Here is a 20,647-nt window from a genome sequence, read left to right on the forward strand (position 1 = left end):
ATTGTGTGTTACTTGTCAAAGAAATACTATGGATTCATATTTTGTTAATCTAGTGATTAATGTAATAATATAGTTCTTTTACATGATTGAAAATGCATCTTCGTCTATTGTCTTTAATTAGAATTCAATTTTGCGTTGCAGTGTTCTTTTTCTTGCGAAAGAGGCTCTTGGTACTACTAGGGTAGTCTTGCAATTTTATAGTATATATCAGTGCTCTAAAAATCAGCCGAAGCAGCCGATTAATCGGTCTCCGAGGCGGAGGCGGTCCTAAACTTTTACGATTTTAGTGTAAATGTTTGAAAAACTCGAGTCCAAGTTCGAAAAACTCGAGTCTGAGTTCGAGCTTTTTTCGAGACGGTTCATCTCGTTTACCACCCCTAGTGTTGACCATGATTTGAATCTATCTTACCGAGCACACACATAAATCTTGAGCCCAAAAACAAAGTTGTTTCTGGAAACTAACACTAAGTAGAATTGGGCCGTTACAACAACAAATGCACACACTAATCCAGAATTTGATGGTAACTGTTAAATGGGCTTGAATTGGTTGTTTCTTTGAAATTATAGATCCGATCAAAAAGTTGCAAAATGTGGCCCAAATGATTTGATGGGCCTGTAAGCCCATTCCACCTTGATCTATCAACCACCATGCCAATAGGATAACATTTGATCTCATCCGTTGGATCTAATCTGGTTAATCCTGACCTTAGAATTCCTCACTTAAATACTTATCTCTCTCTTTCATTTGTTGCAACCATAATTCTCTCCATGCCGTTGTTCTGTCTGTCTTCTTCCTCCTTGTACTTACTAGTCTTACTGGAAGTCAAATGCCATGGTACATGGCTGACTTTGACTTTCCAGTACAGCCTTCACCGACTACATTTGACTGGAGGCCTATATATATTGGGTGTACAGAATGAAAGAGGATAAGACACATAAATTAACCTACACTTAACCTAAATCCCCATTTTCTTCTGTTGTGAGGTATAAGATATGATTTTGGCGAGTGTATAAGCTTTGAGTGCTTACTCTGTGCTTCCCTTTGTGGGTTTCTGGATGAAACTGGGTCGAGTGAAGACATATAGAGAAACCTTGATATACCTGTGGTTGTGGTGGTGGTACTCTGGTGGTGTTGGTAGTTTCGTATGTGGAATCTCTGGTGTGTATTGTAGAATATGAAGACTAAGTTGTATTCTCAGGCCCCGTTTGGTTGGCAAGATAATATTAAATAATCTAATGAAATTCAATTATTTTATTGGAGTTTGAAACGTCCAACAAAAAAAACTCATTAGAAGGCAAGATAAGCCAAGATAAGGCAAAATAAGACATGATCATATAATTTGACGGATCGACCCGACAATTTATTGAGGATACCAAACATCAAATTAAGTCCAACTATTTAGTTAATCATGGCAGTGAATACTTTAATCTTCTTTATTGTTTCTTATTTTGCATGTATGTAGATCTCTTCAATAATCTATTATTATTGAAATCTGCTGTCATTTGCTTTGTGCAATCTTTGTATGGATGCCCAACAAAAACTTCTCTTCTTAGATAAAATGTAGTGTTAATGAGGCCTACCCCTCCATTTGAAAATAAATTAAAACTGAACACTCCGTATCATTTTTAATAAGTGGAACCCCCTTTTTTTTTTTACAATCCAAAAATACGCCCATATTTTCTATTTGAAATAAATCTCTGAAAGAATTTATGGTCCCGAATTCGTATTATACAGAGATGTTATCTGAAGTGTTGTGACACTTGAGACAACATGCAGCGGAAATATAAAGATTAAAAGACAGTACTCAGAATTAAAAATGTTCACAAGTAAAGACTTGTGAACTTGCCCTTTACAGGACGAAAAATATATTGAAATCAGTATTCCAAGAATACAAACAGAAGAGGTGCGAAAACTTCTTCCTTATGAATGAATCTTTTTCAAGATCATTCTTACAATCAAATCTAGATACTAAAAGAAAAATATTAAAAATTCTAGATTTCAAAGATGTACTCGTGAGGAGTACGTAAAGAACTTATGAATGAATCACTATCTTGATCATTCTTACAACCAAGTCTAGAAACATATATACTAAACAATCTAGACTACAAAGAATGTACTTATGAGAAGTACGTAAAGAATGTACTCATAAGGAGTACGTAAAGAATGTACTCATGAGGAGTACAAACGACCGATTCTAAAACCACTCTAAAACACTCGTGAATATTCTTCAGCCCTCGGTTTTTATCTCGTCGAATCGATAATCTTCCTTGAGTATTGAAGTCGGTATTTATAGGCATTCCAAGCATCCACTCCTCAGCCCATGATCTGCAAGAAAACCAACTACAAGAGCACTCAAGAACATGGGTTAGTGGGTTAGTGGGTTAGTTTAAGGAGTTAGAATAATATTCACAATTAAACCCACTTAAGCACTACTTAGCCACTAAGCACTATACTTAACCCACTAAGCACTATTTATTCCATAACTAAAATTTAGTTAGAAAATAAGAAAGTTAAAAACAACATGTGAAGATAATCCACGCTCACGTGTTTCAAACTCCCCCTTTTTAACTTTCTGATCAAAACTAAATTTTAGCTTAACTCCCCCTGAGTCATTGCTTGAACTCCCCCTGAATATGATAACCAATATAGCAAATAACAATAATAGTGCAATCCTAGCAAACTGAACAAAAACAAATATTGTTCATAAAAATAACTTTAGAGCAGAATATCCAAAGTGTCCTCAGTATCAGCTGCTGCTGCTTTCCTCTGTTCCTTCAGCTTCACCCTCATTCTTTTCTTCTTCTTCATTAACTCCATGTTCTCTGCCTCTGGCATCCAATTTTTTTTCGGAGCATTTCCACCATGGACTGGTGATAGGTAATCTGAGCTAGAGAGTGAGTAAGCTGTTGTAACAAGAGATCTCTAGGAACAAAAACAAGATTGTCAGGGGTGTTGTCAACATGAGGAGCAACACCTTCAGTACCAAGATTATTTTGACCTGATTCAGTTGAGAGAAAATTATCTCCATTCCAGGGAAGATCTTGGACATGAGGAGCCTTGAGAAAATTTTGAGAAACAGTTATCATGCCAAGTGGAGTGTGAAGATATTATGATTCATCTTGGCCCAAATTTTGAGAAAACAGAATGGAGTAGATGAGAGAAGGATAAGGAAAATGAGTGGAGGATGAAATTTTCTGGGCAAGATGACCTAAATTATTAAAGAAAAGTTTGCCAACATCAACTTGTAATCCCATCCCCAATTTGTACATGAGTACTGCATGAGGTTTAGTAACCACAGAGACATTTTTGGATGGAATCCAATTCATCACTGTGAGTCTGAACAAGACAAAATAAAATGCAGTGAGTTGAGAAACTTTGAATTTTTTGGGGTGAGCAGACAACATTTCAAACGATTGCCAGAAAGAGTCTTACAAACCTCAGTAAAACCACCATAATTATCCTCATCAGTCACAGTAGGAGTTTGTAAATGAGAGTTGATAATTTTGGGAGAAAAAAAAGGAAAATGGAATTTCGCACAAAAACTTTGCCAAAGTTCGGAGAATTTTTCTTAAAAAAAGAGGTTTGTAAATTGGCATAAAATTGAAACTAGACTAATGATTTTTCTTTGATCAAGAAAATCAGTAATCCTATGTCTATCAAAGTTTAACTCATCCTTGGAAATTTTCTTCTCCTCAATGAATTGGCAATTCATGATTTGAGGACTCAAAATTGAATCAGATTCAAAATAAAAGATAGTACTGAAAGCATTGTTTACCTCAAAAGTAGTTGACAGATCATTCCCATTCAATTTCAGCTCTTCTACCTCAGAAGATTCCTCTTCTTCTGAGTCTTCAAGTTCGCCTGGGATGTATGCTGGCTCAGGTGATGCAACACGTGAAGCAGCATCTTCTTCCATCTGAGATGAGACCTCGGAAGAATCACTGTCTGACTCTGAGGATGGCAAATTCTTGCGGAAAGAGGCAAGGGCGCTTCCCAACTGTCATCACTTTTCTTTTCCTCTTCAGCCTGGGAAGGTGCTGTATCTGCTTGAACTGCTGCTTCTGCCAGGGTTTCCAGGGGGTCAGCATGAGGAACTGATGGAGTTTCTTCAGTAGTGGTGAACTCCTGAGCATCAACAGTGGGAATGTCAACATGCTCTGCAGAAGACATCCCAGAAAAATCAGGCATTTCTTCATCCTGGTAGGGCGCAACATCCTCAGCAGCACTCTAAGAAACATTGGCTGAATCAGAGGGTGCAGTAGCATCTTCTGGAACATGTGCAGCAACATCTTCGGAAACAGGATGTTGAGAGGAAGTTGCTGCCATGTTGGACTGAAATGTCTCCCCCTGAGTTGATGCTAGTGGAGGTGAGTCTTTGGAAGATGACTCAGTGGAGCTTGATGAGAGAGTTTGGGCTTGGTTCTGCAAAAATAGGATCTCCTTCTTCATCATCAGTTTCTTCATCAACCAAATGAAGGCCTCTTGGTGGGTTTGGCCTAACTGGAGTGCGACCGACTCTGCTGCCTCTGCTGGGAGAATGTCTTCCCCTTCGGCGTTGTGATCCGGTAGCATTCAGATCTGGGAAGGAATTCATGCGCTTGGACCGGCGAGTTGGAATCCTTCATGTATTGGAAGAGGGACCCACGTTCTGGAAGTTGTCTGGGTCAATCGGATTCATCTCGTCTCCGGGCTCAATAAAGCTGATCGGCATAGCTTCAAGGTTGACAGGATGAACGATGATGGCCGCCAGATTTGGGTCTGCTGGTTCAGGTGCTGCAGCATCGTTGTGGACATCACCAACTGCGGCTGGAAGAGGATTTCTAGGAGGAGATGCCATGATACAGTAGATAAAAATTGCTTCTTGTGCTTTTGATTTTTGAGTGTGAATTTTCGAAAAAGAAGCACGAAATTTATAAGCCCTAATTTGCAGAAAAAAATTGAAGTGGAGAAGGTGAATAAGTGTTGTGCGTTTTTCTTGGAGAAAGTGTGATTAAGGAGAATAAAAGTTTCTTTGGCAGTTTAAAGCAAACCGTGACAAATGGCACAATAAGGAGTGGACTTAGTGGAAAATGAAAGACTAACCCATGTACCCCATGACCCATATAAATAGGGATAATTCAATAAAAATAGAAATAAAAACCGTAGCACTCATGAAATATTCACAAAAATAAAAAACATATTTATTAATGATTAATAGTGAGAATAAGAATTGGCTAACAGGCATAGATTTTATATATATATCCTTTTTTTTTTTTTTTTTTTTTAAACTCTTATTTTCAAGTCAAACAATTCACATGGAACATGATCAAGTGTTCAGTTTGAAGGTTCCTCAGTTACTAAGATATGACTATCAAAATAGAGGAGTTTGACTTATGTGAGTGGAATTATTTCCCAAATGTTTACATGAAGCATGATCACGTTTCAAGGTGAAAGACTTCCAGTTACTTATTTAGAAAAATAATTCATCACAGTGAAGTCATTATTTAAAGAAGCTGAGCTTCAGTAAATTATGTTGCAGCTTAAGATGTTTGATGCGGTGCTGCAACATTTTTCAGGACATGTTTATTGGGTACACATCCCGAGAGATTTTCTGAGTTTAGAAAACCTCTCATAATCTAATGCCTTCGTAAAGATGTCAGCCAGCTGATCTTGTGTAGAAATGTACTTTAAGCACACTATATTTTTCTCAACTATATCACGAATAAAATGATGTTTAATATCTATGTGTTTAGTACGTGAGTGTTGAACATGATTTTTTGAAATATCAATAGCACTTGAATTATCACAATATATGGCCAGGGTGCCACTGGTTAACCCATAATCCCCCAACATTTGTTTCATCCAAATTAGTTGACCACAACATCCTCCAACAGCTACATATTCTGATTCAGCTGTTGAGAGAGATACACAATTTTGCTTTCTACTAAACCAAGAAACCAGATTATTCCCCAAAAAGAAACATGCACCTGAGGTGATTTTTCTGTCACTAATATCCCCAGCCCAATCAGAATCACTAAAACCTATCAAATCTGTATTAGTGTCTTTGAAAAACTGAATCCCTAAGTCTACTGTACCTGCAACATACCTAATAATCCTCTTCACAGCTTTAAGATGAGTGACTTTGGGATTAGCTTGATACCTGGCACACACACAAACACTAAACATAATGTCAGGCCTGCTTGCTGTTAGATACAGAAGACTTCCAATCATGCTTCTGTAAAGGGTGCTGTCAACATCTTCTGCAACATCATCCTTGGACAGTTTTTGGCTGGAACCCATTGGAGTTTTCATGTGCTTGGCTGACTCCAACTCAAACCTTTTGACCAGATTGAGATCATACTTCTTTTGATTTACAAAAATTCCTTCACCTGTATGTTTGATTTGGAGTCCTAGGAAGTAATTCAACTCTCCTACCATGCTCATTTCAAAAGTGTGAGACATAGAATCTACAAAAAACTGAAAAGGGTTAGCACAAGTAGAGCCAAAAACAATATCATCAACATATATATGAACACTAATGATATGATTATTAGTTCTTCTAACAAATAGGGTTCTGTCTGCCTCTCCTCTGTTGAACTGTATTTCAAGTAAGAAGTCTGTGAGTCTTTGATACCAAGCTCTAGGAGCTTGTTTAAGACCATACAATGCCTTCTTAAGCTTGAAAACATGATTAGGCTTGGCAGAATCTTCAAAACCCTTGGGCTGTTCTACATATGCTTCCTCATTTAAAACCCCATTCAGAAATGCACTTTTGATATCCATCTGATACAATTTGATTTTAAGAAAACAGGCTATAGCAAGAAGTAACCTAATAGATTCAATTCTAGCTACTGGAGCAAAGGTTTCATCAAAATCTATACCTTCAATCTGAGTATAACCTTGTGCTACTAACCTAGCCTTATTTCTAACAACTGTACCTTTTTCATCAGTTTTATTTTTGAAGATCCACTTAGTTCCTATCACATTTACATGACTTGGTCTGGGAACTAAGTACCAAACATCATTCCTGATGAACTGATTCAGCTCTTCATGCATTGCATTAATCCAAAACTCATCCTTCAGTGCTTCTGCAATATTCCTTGGTTCGACTGAAGATAGAAAGCAAGTAGTTCCAGTTAGTGTACATTCAGAAGATAAATTTGCAAATCTTACCATATCTCTGTAATTCACTCTCTCTTTTCTTCCGGTCCTTATCCCATCAAAGATATCTCCTACAACTTGAGTCGATGGGTGATTTTTCTGGATTCTACTTGATGGTTCCTTTCTGCAGACATCATGAGTTGGCTGCAGTTCAGCTTCTGTGCTCTCTGTAGGAAGTATTGAGTCAGATGTGGTAACACTTGGCTCAACACCCTCTTCTCTTGATACTGGACTGTTTATATCTGGAGCATCTGTGGCAGTAGTGTCTCCTCCTGTTGTTTCTCCTTCAGCAATCAGATCATCAACTTCATCTTCAGCTGTTTTACTGCGGAGATCAGCAAAGTCATCAAATACCACATTTACAGATTCAATAATGGTTCGAGTTCTTAAGTTATATACTCTATAAGCATGACTGTTATTAGAGTATCCCATAAACAAACTCAAATCACTTTTTGAATCAAATTTAGCTAGATGATCTCTATCATTTAGGACATAGCAAACACATCCAAACACATGCATGTATTCTAGACCAGATTTTTCTCTTAAAAAATACACCAAAGTGTATCTTGAAAAATCATCAACACACACAAATACATATTTACCACCTAGGCTTTCTACCTCTATAGGACCCATAAGATCCATATGTACAAGTTCAAAACAAATGGTGGTACCAACGGGTTGTAACACATTGTGTGATACTCTAGTTTGCTTTCCCTTCTGGCACATTCCGCATATAGGAATGTCCTTGATCTTGAGATCAGGAATTCCTCTTATGGCATTGTACTTGTTGAGCAGCTTCAGATTTTTGAAGTTTGTGTGATCTAGTTTCTGGTGCCACAGCTCTAGTTCACTTACTCTTGAGCTCTTGCTTGAGATGGTGTCACCTGTTTGATAACAATTATCCATTGATATGGAACCTGTCAGTACACAATGATTTTGATTATCAAACACACAACAACAGTATTTATCAAATTGAGCCCGTAGATCATCATCACACAATTGACTAATACTGATGAGGTTTGACCCCAATCCTTCAACATGTAAGACATTTGAAAGTTTTGGAAGTCCCTCAATACTGAGTGTTCCACGTCCAACCACTTTGCCTTTAGCTCCTCCTCCATAGGTTACACGTCCTCCATTGAGTGTATGGTAGTTTGATAGAAATTCTTTAGTTCCAGTCATGTGCCTAGAGAATCCACTATCAAAGTACCATGAACCTGAAATGTTAGCATTTAAAGAAGTGTATACTGCTTTGTACATAAGTTTACCTTTCGGAGTCCATATTCTACACTCCTTTTTGGTGAATTCTACCTTTTTCTTGGAGGTGTTCCCTGGAGTGCTGTGGCTCATTTTGTACAACATTTTGTCACTACTGAGTTTTTCACAAAATGGACGAATATGTCCTGGTGAGAAACAATAATGACAAATGCATCCCCTTATTCTGGACTCTGAAGTGGTGACTGTGAAATTCCTGGATTCCTTGCCATCTGAACTCTTCTCTTTGACAACGACAACTTCTTTCTTCTTCACTGGCTTGTGTTTCTTCACTTGTTTCTTGAACCCTAGACCTTCCTTTTTGTTGTACTTTTCCAGTGACACAATCTCTTTGAGTTTAGTTGTGTCGGTATTCATCCACTTGATTGCTAGAGTCGCTTCTTTGAGTTCATCTTTCACCTTTGCCAGTTCAAGATCCTTCTTGGTGATACCAACCTCCAAATGAGTGATTGTTTCTTTGAGAGAAGGATTTTCCTTGTTGACTGCATCTAGAGCATGAGTCTTCTTCTCCAAGTCACTGAACAATTTCTTGTACATTTCTTCCTCATCACTAACTGCTTCATTACTGGATTCTGCTGCATTCAAAGAAATAGAGTTTAAACATGTATAATGATCAGTATTTAACTCATAAATTTCAGTTACTGAAAGTGTTTCAGAAGGTGTTGCAGCATCCAGAGAGACTCCTTGTGATTCTGTTTCAGAAGCATTTCCAGTGATATATCTGACTGAGAGGGCTTGTTTAGTGGATTGTTGTTCCTCTGTCTGTTCAGGTTGCTCTTCCTCCTCATCACTGACTGCACAAATCAGACTCATTCCTCTTCTTCTCAAGGTATTTGCACATTCATTAGCATAATGTCCAAATCCTGAACATGCCCTGCATTTAATATGATCCAAGTTAGGTGGTTCAGAATTTGAACGAATAAATGAAGAATTTTTTGAAGTGTTTTGAGAAGATGTTTGAGGAAATGTTCTCTGTGGAATAGATCTGTTCCGAGGCTGAGTTTGTCGATTTTGTGGAGAGCTTTCTGGAAATAACTGTCTGGGCTTGATTCCACTTCGTCTGTACGCCCTATTGAATTTCTGAATTTGAAATGCCACATTGTTGTGACATTCATCTGCATCATCATCATATTCCGTAGCAACTTTTTCCTTTTCTAGTTCTGCCTGGAGTGCATTTGATAGATCGTCTGCTGTCCACTGTAATTCTGGTTTTGGAAATACATCCCCATCCGTATCTGTGATAGTTGGTGGCTTCCATCCAGTAAGAATAGATCTCCAGGCTTTCTCATCAATGGCTTTGATGTACGCCCATTTCCAGTAGGTGTAGTTTGTGCCATCAAGTACAGGAGGTCGCATAGAAGCAGTCATCTGAGTATCTATCACGAATTCGTTTCTGAAAAAATAGGAACAAACACTTAGTATACGTCAAGTGTTGGCTCTTGATGCCAATTGAAAGAATTTATGGTCCCGAATTCGTATTATACAGAGATGTTATCTGAAGTGTTGTGACACTTGAGACAACATGCAGCGGAAATATAAAGATTAAAAGACAGTACTCAGAATTAAAAATGTTCACAAGTAAAGACTTGTGAACTTGCCCTTTACAGGACGAAAAATATATTGAAATCAGTATTCCAAGAATACAAACAGAAGAGGTGCGAAAACTTCTTCCTTATGAATGAATCTTTTTCAAGATCATTCTTACAATCAAATCTAGATACTAAAAGAAAAATATTAAAAATTCTAGATTTCAAAGATGTACTCGTGAGGAGTACGTAAAGAACTTATGAATGAATCACTATCTTGATCATTCTTACAACCAAGTCTAGAAACATATATACTAAACAATCTAGACTACAAAGAATGTACTTATGAGAAGTACGTAAAGAATGTACTCATAAGGAGTACGTAAAGAATGTACTCATGAGGAGTACAAACGACCGATTCTAAAACCACTCTAAAACACTCGTGAATATTCTTCAGCCCTCGGTTTTTATCTCGTCGAATCGATAATCTTCCTTGAGTATTGAAGTCGATATTTATAGGCATTCCAAGCATCCACTCCTCAGCCCATGATCTGCAAGAAAACCAACTACAAGAGCACTCAAGAACATGGGTTAGTGGGTTAGTGGGTTAGTTTAAGGAGTTAGAATAATATTCACAATTAAACCCACTTAAGCACTACTTAGCCCACTAAGCACTATACTTAACCCACTAAGCACTATTTATTCCATAACTAAAATTTAGTTAGAAAATAAGAAAGTTAAAAACAACATGTGAAGATAATCCACGCTCACGTGTTTCAATCTCCTCATCAATTTATTTAAGGAAATTCAAAATTTCGCTCCAATTCATGCTCGACCCAAATCACCCATGATCTTCACAAATCTCATGGAAATCCTTCCTATTTTTGTTTGCAATGCTACTACACACAACCAACTTGCAAACAAACCCTACTGTTTTACTTCTCGCAAAATCACATCAAAAGGAAAGGGAAAGATCGAAGCAATCAAATCATGCAAAAATTGGTGATTAAGCCAACACAAACCACATACCAAAATGTCCAAATCTGCTATACTGCTATACTTCTTGAAAAATAACAACTCTAAAGCAAAAATGCATTAAGATGCACTATAAAAATTCCGTAATCAACTATAATTTCTCATCAGTTAACTATATTATTGCCTAGTTCAAGATCGAGATTCTAGTGTTCTTAAAATAATATATCGATGACAAAAACCACATTTCATTTGATAAAATCATAACATCTGACATCCATTGAGTAAAAAAATTTTGGTGCAGACAAACATATTTATGATTTCATCGGTCAAAAAATAAGACAAAGAATAGAGGGAGAAAGAGGACAGTGAAGAGAGAGAAATAAAAGAAAAGAGAAACATAAAGAAACGGATCAAAGGAAGAGAGAAAGATGGAGAAGAGAGAAAATGTGAGTGAGAGAAAAGAGGATTATAAAGATACGTAAAACAGATAGAAAAGAGGGAGAAAGAGAGAATAAAAATGATCAGTTGAGAAGAGAGAGGAGCGAAAAAGAAAAGCAAGGAAAGGAAGAGAAATACGGTCGTAAGGAAGTAGTAACAAAATTGAAATAATAAATACATCACAATTGAGGTATCACAATTGATAATGTAAATTCTAGTTTACTTTACATATGACTAATTATAAAATCAATCTGAACTCTACCATTTCATGTTTTGAAAAGGTTTTCCCTCATTTTCCAAAAAATGAAATTACAAAGGTCCCGTCCCTAGTGTCTTAATGCTTAGAACTCCATTTATTGGCAAAATTAAATTTTACGTACATATATTTATTTTATTTTCATGTGTATCATATTTAAAGTTTTTTGTTCTTTCTTTGGGCATTTACAAATAAGCCTATCATAGGCTATTTGTTCATAAAGAGGACCAGATCAAATTTTTTTTACAAAAATGTTCAGATAAAATTCAGAGGTGTGTAAAAGACTAAAATATTTATTCTTAGTTTTATATGCTCAAATTTCATCCATTTAACCCAATTTTATCCTAAATTTCACTAATTATTTAATTATGACCCATAACTCAATTTTGACTCTAATTTTGACTGTCGCTGCCAGTCAACCGCTGTTGACCGCCGTTGACTTATTTTCTGATGCTATCGTTAACTTTTTTTTTTCTGGTGCCGCCGACGGTCCCCGGCAACTTTGATTTTTTTCTCTTTTTTATTTTCCTGAACATTTACCAGCCCTCGTAAAAAACAATAATATTATTGTGCGTGACAACACATATTAACTATATTACTGTTTAACACAGTCATATTACTATTTGTTATATTACGGTCTAGCTAACACATTAATAATAAATAATAACATAATAAAATCACTGTGTTAGAAATAAATTATTTTGTAATGTAATATATTGTGATGTTGACGAGTTAACAAAAGCAAACATAATAAAGAAATTAAAAAAAAAAAAATAATATTGTTGTGGATGATAGTAAGATTAGTAATATTACTGTGGTTGACCGTAATTTTAGTGCTACTACTGTCGTTGACAGTAATATTACTGTATCGACAGTTATATTATTGTGTTTATAGTAATTTTATTGTCATGTCAACTACAGTAATATTACAATAGTAGACAACAATAATATTACGTTGGTCGGTGAACAAATTAAACAAAATAAAAAAGCCAAAAAATAAATAAATAAAATTGATGTGTTTGACAGTAATATTATTGTGTTTACAACATTTTTACTGTCAACCACAGTAATATTACAATAGTAGACAGTAATATTATTACATTGACCGGTCAACAAATAAAAAAGAATAGAAAAGCTAAAAAAAAATATTAATGTGGTTAACAATAATATTATTGTTACTGGTTAGCGGCGGCCGGAAAAAAAAAAAGCATAAAGAAGTTTTCAAAAAAAACAAAAGTCAACTCTGGAGATCGGCGTTGATGTCGGTTAATGCTGGAAACTGACGGAAAAGAAGAAAAAAAAAAAAAGAAGAAAGTCAAAACCGGAAATAGGCGGCAGAAAAAAAATCTGAAAAAAAAAAGTTTGAAAAGGAAAAAGTCAAAATTGATGAAATTGAAGTTAAATTGATGTTACAGTTATGAATTGGGTTTAAAGAGTTGGGGGCAATATTGTCATATACGTTAAATTTGTCTTTATTTATAAGACATATTAAATGAAGGGATTTATTGGCAAAAAAGATATAACACTAAATTTAGAATAATAAAGATGGTTGGTCATGGTCCTCCCAAAAACCTTTTTCTTTTTTTTTACATTAAGTTATGATTTTTTATATACTCCACAATTTGAGCCGTAATATGCATATATTAATGGACAAATAGTGAATAAGTCATGACAAGGGACTTAAATGCACATATGTTCATACAAAAAGTAATGTCACAAATAAACTCATCCCCATATCTTTTGTCTAAAATAACCGTCATAATATAATTTTCATTAATTCCATTCATTATACTCAGTCTAACTTTATTAATATTGCACAACTCGAATTTGAACAAATATATCACATTAAATTCAGTTATCTAACTAACCCCCTCTTCTTCAAGAAATATGTCGAAGATCATGTTAGCAAAATTCGGGTATCCCAATCCTTTCAGCTGTTCAATATGGTGAGTATACATGTCTTCAACCTTCCCTTTCAAGTGCATAGATGCAAACCACACTTTCTCTTGTTCACTCATGCATAGGGGTTATGTTCAATGCAAAGTATATGCGGCATATCCTAAGCCAACTTTTAGGGAATTAACCATCAAACTTTGGAAAGTCTACCTTAACATTTGTTTACAAGAAATGAAGAATAAATTTTCACAATAGAGCCTAGAGATTAGAGAGAGAGAGAGAGAGAGAGAGAGAGAGAGAGAGAGAGAGAGAGAGAGAGAGAGAGGGGGGGGCATGTGTGGGGGAGAGAGGTGTGAATGCGTGAGGGACTAGAAAGAGAGGCGTGATAGATGAGAGAAATAGAGTGATTTGTAGAATTTGTTTCCTCTATTACCAAAATAGCTATTTACACACTAGTAGAAAATTTGCTTATTACTACAAAATATTTTGCTACGGTAAAAAACCGTAATAAAATGTATTTTATAATACGAAACAATTTTGAAGTCGTAGTAAATACTAGGATTTACTTAGAAAAAAATGTTTGGTACGGCCATTTACCGTTGCAAAACTTTTATCACGCCCGTATATGCTACGGGGCAAATTCGTAACGAATGCGTAGCAAAAGCCTTTTTAGTACGAATTTGATACATTTTACTACGGCTAATGATCGTAGTAAAAAACCATTTTTCTATTAGTGACATATGAATATTAATTGGGTATATTTATGTCTATACACCAGATAATTCGTTTAATTTATATTATGTTTATTAGTGAAAGAACCTATACATATATTCATCTAATAAAATGGGTGTCGTGTTACTGTAAACTGTTACGACAAACCATGGTCTTGGATCAATCGCTTCCATCCAAGAATTCGACAAATTAGTTCTTTTGTTAGGTTGTAAAAGTGGTAAGTTTGTGACCCATACTCTATATATAAAGTCTCAATTTCTCATATATATATATATATATATATATATATATATATATATATATATATATATATATATGAAAGGTTTATTTTTTTCTACAATTATTAGAGAGTATGCTAATGGGCAGTCTGTTATCACTACAGACTATTCTGACTTGCAGAGAGAGCTACGAATGAAGAGTGGGAGATGACACTAAAGGATAAGAGATTGGGTATACATATATATATGGAACAATAGTAAAATCCAACTCATCCAAGTTTTTTTTAACTCTTTGTGTGTGTTTTTGACTCTTGAAATATTGAAGGGTGATATTTTTTTATTTGTTTTCTTTTATAATTTTTATTAAAAAAAAATTATTATTATTTTTTTTTTTGGAGGGGTGGTGATAAGTTGCCAATGGAATTTGGCAGTGGAAGATTTTGGTATTGTCCTCTACAAATGGGACAACCACTTATCACAATCCATTTTTGGTCTCTATTTTGTTGATGTCATATTAATAATGGGGATCTCTTGGGCTAACCTAAATCTTAGGATCATTATTTATTTATTTATTTATGTATGTATTTGGAGAGCCAAAATAGAATAATGCAGTTGAGAACGGGTGGGAGTTTTTTTTTTTTTTTTTGAATAAGTGGTGGAAATTGAAATGGAATTTATATAAATTAGGTTTGATTATAATCTAAACAAAACTGAATTTTCGTATTCCAATTCCCGAAAATTAATTAATTGTTTTATTTTGTTTCTTTAATCGGAGTTTGAGAAATCCTGGGCAAGATTCGTGCAGTCGAAGGAGAGGCTCATGCTGCGCTAAGGGTGATAAAAAAGACGGCAACTCGAGGGTGGCCGGATAACACTATTCATGAAGAAGAGCCGTTTCTTACATCATTTGGGGCTCTGTTACTCGAGGGTGGCCGGATATTGAATTTACTGCTTTGAGTTTTCGTAGTCGCAAGTTTTATTTTGTGAATCGTTCTTATAATAGTCTAGCTCAATTACTTTGCGAATGACTTGGACCTTGATTGTGAAGAGGAGGGTATTTCTCTTCCCCCTGCTTTGGCGATATACGCCTAATAAATCTTCTTTTCTCCTCAAAGAAAAAAAATCAAGAAATTCTTATTTTCGAATAAGTTTTACCTGCTTTCCAAAATTTTGGTATTACAATTTTCTAAAATAAAGTTGAAGCGTAATTGTTTTAGTTTTTCGCTTTCGAAACAATTGGATTTTTTCCGCCAAATGTTGTCTCCTTACGCTCCCATACTTATAAGAGCAATTCCAATCCAAAAGTATCAAAATGAGTTATCAAATATTCAGTTAATATCTATATAATTTATTTGTTCTAACCACATATATCAAATGGTTGTTAACTAAAAATAGTTAACTTGGTTGTATATTTAATTGCCGCGTGTCATTTTGTAAATGGACATGTAGGTGGTAAAATTTATAACTTACATTTGATATTTAGGTGGTTTACAAACTATTGTACGAGAGTGTAGGTTTACCCAGTTCATCTATATAGTTTAGTTGCGGATTCCTTCATTACAAAAAAAAAAAAAAAAAAAAAAACTATAAACATTGGATAATCAATTATAATTTTTCCATGATCAACTATAAAAATTTGATAGTCAACTATAATTGTTTCACCAGTTAACTTTATTACTATCTAGTTTCAAGATTCCGGTGTTCTATCTGATAAGTGTTCATTTTGCATGATTTTCACTTATCAATTCTTCGAGTTTCGGTCTTCGTTCGTCCGATTTTTCGGCTTTATTTGTATTTATTATGTTGTTTTTGTTTTAGTTATATTTTAGGTAAAGCGAAGCTATTTTGCCGATTCGAAACGATTTTGGAAGCGAAGCCGAAAATCAAACCAAACACGTGCAAAAGTGCATTTTCGCGGATTGTGGCAGTGTTTGGTATTTCAAGCATAACTTTCGCATACAACCTCCGATTGAGCTGGTTCAAGTGGTCTTAGAAAGCTAACTTCAAGATGTACAACTTTTGTGAAATGCAACATTGTCAAATTCGGGCGAAACAAGGGCCACAACAGTGTTTGAAGTTGGCTTAGAAGCCTAGATCGCGATCCAGCCTTCCTGTATCGTGATCTGGGGGTCTTACTGAAGGCTTTTTTCATCAGTACCCAGATCGCGATCCATCATTCCTGTATCGCGATCAGGGGGTATCACAGAACATTTTTTGATCAACAATCCCGTATCGCGATCTGGCAAGGCGGTGTGCAGTTTTCTAGACTACCAAATCGCGATCCAAGAAGCCCAGATCACGATCTGGGCACATAAATCGAGATCCCATAGTTTTCTTTGTTTTCTTACTATAAATAGAAGGTCTCTTTTTCATTTTTTTAAACTCTGGACCTCTTCTTCGATTTTCGCCAGTTCTTCACGGGAAGGTTCGACGAGGATTTCGACTCGAGTTTTTCATAAGCTTTTCTTTACGTTTAGTTTATGATTTCTCGTGTTCTTCATTTTGATGTTATGTTTGTAATGAACTGAGCATTTTCTTTTAGGGAAATGAAACCTTGTATGTATTGATTTTGATTTCCAGATCTGTGATTTATTTGTCGTTCTTTGATTCTGTTTATGTTTTCCTGTATTAAATGCTTTCGATTGTTTGGCCAACAATTGAATTGATTGTAAATGGGAATGAACTCGAGAGAGAATTTCTCGTTTGATTTTAGGAAAACATAGCTCGGGTTGTGGAAACGGAGACGTGATGCACCTCGGGTAGCCCTTAAGGACTTGACATAAATGCTCTCTTAATATCAGGTTCTGAACTGAACTGAGACGTCGGACCTGTGGGTAGACTCTAACTACACTGGAGACGGGGGTTAGGGTATTTTACTGTCTGGGTTAGCGGATATAGAATTGACATTAGACTCGAATTTGTAGATCTTTATCGATAGTACACTGGTGGATTTTACCCTAGAAGTCATCACACGCCGGAATTCTTCGTATGTCTTGGCGAACCGTTGTTTTTATTTTTGTTTACTTTTAGCTTCATTTCTCCCATCCATTGTTGATCGTTTAGATAAAGTTTATGATTGTATAATTATGGTACTTGATGAATTTAGAAACTTAATTCACTGTGGATCCATATCTGAAATACACTATTCTACAAAATGCGATACTATACACTCGCGGTTTTTCATACGTAGGTTTTACGCGTATCACTATCTCATCGTTAGTACATTACTGGATAGGTGAATATGCAATTTTGTACAACCGTCTTTTTGTAATGCTTTGCCTTTAGTTTTGTAGACAAATCATATCGTAATTGGCACTTTCACAAAAATAAAGTCCAAACTTTTCTCTTTTTCCTAAATGAAAATTAATTGCAATTCATTTGCAATATCAAAAAGACCCAAAAAATTGGAAATCTGAACTTTAGAAAGTTGAATGAAAAAAATTGTCCCAGAATATAAAAATTATAATATATAACAATATTGATGCTTTAACCGTAACTTCCATTGAAGAAAATTGGAATCTTTGGAAATATTTTCGAAAGTTCAAATTTGTTCATAAATCAGAATCTAATATTTATTTTAATTACTTCACAAATTGAAAGATCTAAAATGGAATATTCAAAATTCAAAATATTTTTTACTCAAAAAAAAAAAAAAAAAAAAATTCAAAATATTTTTTTTTTTGCGGAAAATCTAAAAACAATAGATCATAATCAGGCTGAACTCGAGAATTCCAATCCAACTTCCACCGATCGATAGGTTGAATTTGCAGTATGGTTACATGCCCAAGTCCGTAAAATTCCTTTGCGGTATTTTCAAGTTTTATTTCCATATACGCTTCGTATATTTTTATTAAAATTAAATTGAAATACAAGATGAAATACAACAGAACCAACCAGATGATCCACATTACTAATTTCCTCGCCGCACAAGAAAAAGCTACATATGTAATGAAAGGAAAAAAGTTACATATGCACTTGATTTTTGTTTTTTAGTGTTTTTTAAATAAAGTGCGGCGTTGAAAAGTTTTTTCTTTTTTTCTTTTTTTTTATCTTAAAAGAATAAATAATTTGTTATAAATATTTGAGTGCAAAAATATGATGTTATGCAAGAATGACACATGAGTGACTTAATTATAAAATATGCCAATAAGTGATCAAGTAGTGATTGATACTTAATGTTAGAATTCGTGCATTAGTGGTATCCTAATTTTCGTATTTCTTTTCTTTTTTAGTGAACGAATCCGCAGCTAAACATTTAGATGCATTGGAAAAATCTACAGTCCCGTATAAACTCTAAGAAGTAAATCACACTAAGACAACTACGTGTGGCAAATTCGATCTAACGACTGTAGGCAAAGAGATTCGAACTTAAGTCAATTGATATAAACTCTAGACCATCTATTGCGATTTTATTTTATTTTTCCTATTTCTAGGGCAAGTGTGATATATATGATTTAGTGTATTTTCTAAACCTAAATTAAGTAAAACTAGATACAAGCATGACACGGATAAAACTCCAAATAACGATCCGTTGCAGGACTCCTACATGTTATAAAATATTAAACATTTAGATCTCATTTGGTTACTAAGATAAGATTAACTAATATAAAATTAACTGATCCAAGAAACTACAAACTCGTCGTATAGAGGTTGGTCAGTTCGATTTACATGTTTTTCTGCCTTTTGTATAGTTTAGGGTTTATTGCACGAGAGAATGGTTTACCGAATGCACAAAGCAATTGTAAATAAAATAAAATATTTTATAGATTCATGATTAATTAAGTAGGCTAAAATTGTACTTGAAATCTTTTTGGTACTAGAGAAGAAAGAAAAGTTGGGTAGTACCAATTTAAAGTGCAATTAACAAAATTAACTATAAAACACTGTGATTGTTCAACTTTATTTTTCCCCAAGATTTTCTTTTGTTATATTTAATTAATTAATTAATTAATACACGTACATGGCTTCAATGTATTATGTCCTTTAATTAAATTAATGCACCAACTTCCGTATTGCTTATCTCACTACCATCCCAATCAACTGACATTTTTTGGGAGAAATAATTTTTCATCCTTGAAGTTTGTACATATTTCATATTTGGTCTCTTATATTTACAAAAAAATACATTTTGGTCTCTTATATTTTAATAACTTAACAGTTTTCGTTATTTCTGTCAGTTAATACAGTGATGGGCAAACGCTTGATTCTATTAGTTTTAACTAAAAATTAACGGAAATGAATAAAATTGTCGAATTTTTGAAACATAAGGGACCAAATATAAATTTTTCGAATATAAGGGACTAAATATAAAATCGGTGTAAAGTTGAGGGAGGAAAACTGAATTTTTGTCGGTTTTTTTTTTAATATTGTCATTTATTGGAAGAAGAAAAGTGCAATTCTATGTTTATTTAATTCAAATAAATTATTAGCACTAAAAGAGCAATAATTTTAGTTTCACATGGGGAATGTACTAAAACAATTTTGAGGGAGGGCCAATAATGCTATTATACACTACTGAGAGAGTGATAGTCTCTCACTTTTAATAAGATTACTCACTCTTGATTATCGATTTTAATTCAATTGTTCTGCACATCTTTTACCTGATTTTGCAAACACTAAAAAACAGATTATGATGAAGAAAAATGCTATAAATTTATTTTTAAATTTTTATTTTTTTCAAACACTATTTTTGAATAAGATTTTGCAAAATCTAATATCAAAGTTTAGTAGTTTAAATTTTCCCCTTAAAAAGAGAGAGAGGAAACAAAAACCGTTTCAGATTATTCAACTCCAATCCTACCGATCATATTTAAAATCGAGCTAGTATTGTTTTACATCGCATCAATATTTTGGATTCATACGTCAAATTTATCTCAAACATAATTATTTTTAGTTTGATAAAGTTCAAATAGTGTTGCAAAATGGAAAAAAATGTGGAGGACCATAATTCAAACCATAGACTTTAATCTCAAAATTAGTATAGTGTTATTATCAATCGGCTCTTTAAAAAAAATTAGTAGTTCATATATCACATCATTAGGCTTCTAAATAAGCATTACATCAAGTAGTTAGTAATTTTTCTAGACTCTTATATATATAGAAACTAGTATAATTATATTCATATTATTCAATTCCTTAATTATTTTTAATTATTTTCATTATTTTTTTGTTTCTTTAAGAAATTGTTAGG

The sequence above is a fragment of the Erythranthe guttata genome, chromosome 6 (assembly GCF_056151865.1).
Source record: "Erythranthe guttata isolate IM_541 chromosome 6, IM_541, whole genome shotgun sequence".
NCBI lineage: Eukaryota > Viridiplantae > Streptophyta > Magnoliopsida > Lamiales > Phrymaceae > Erythranthe > Erythranthe guttata.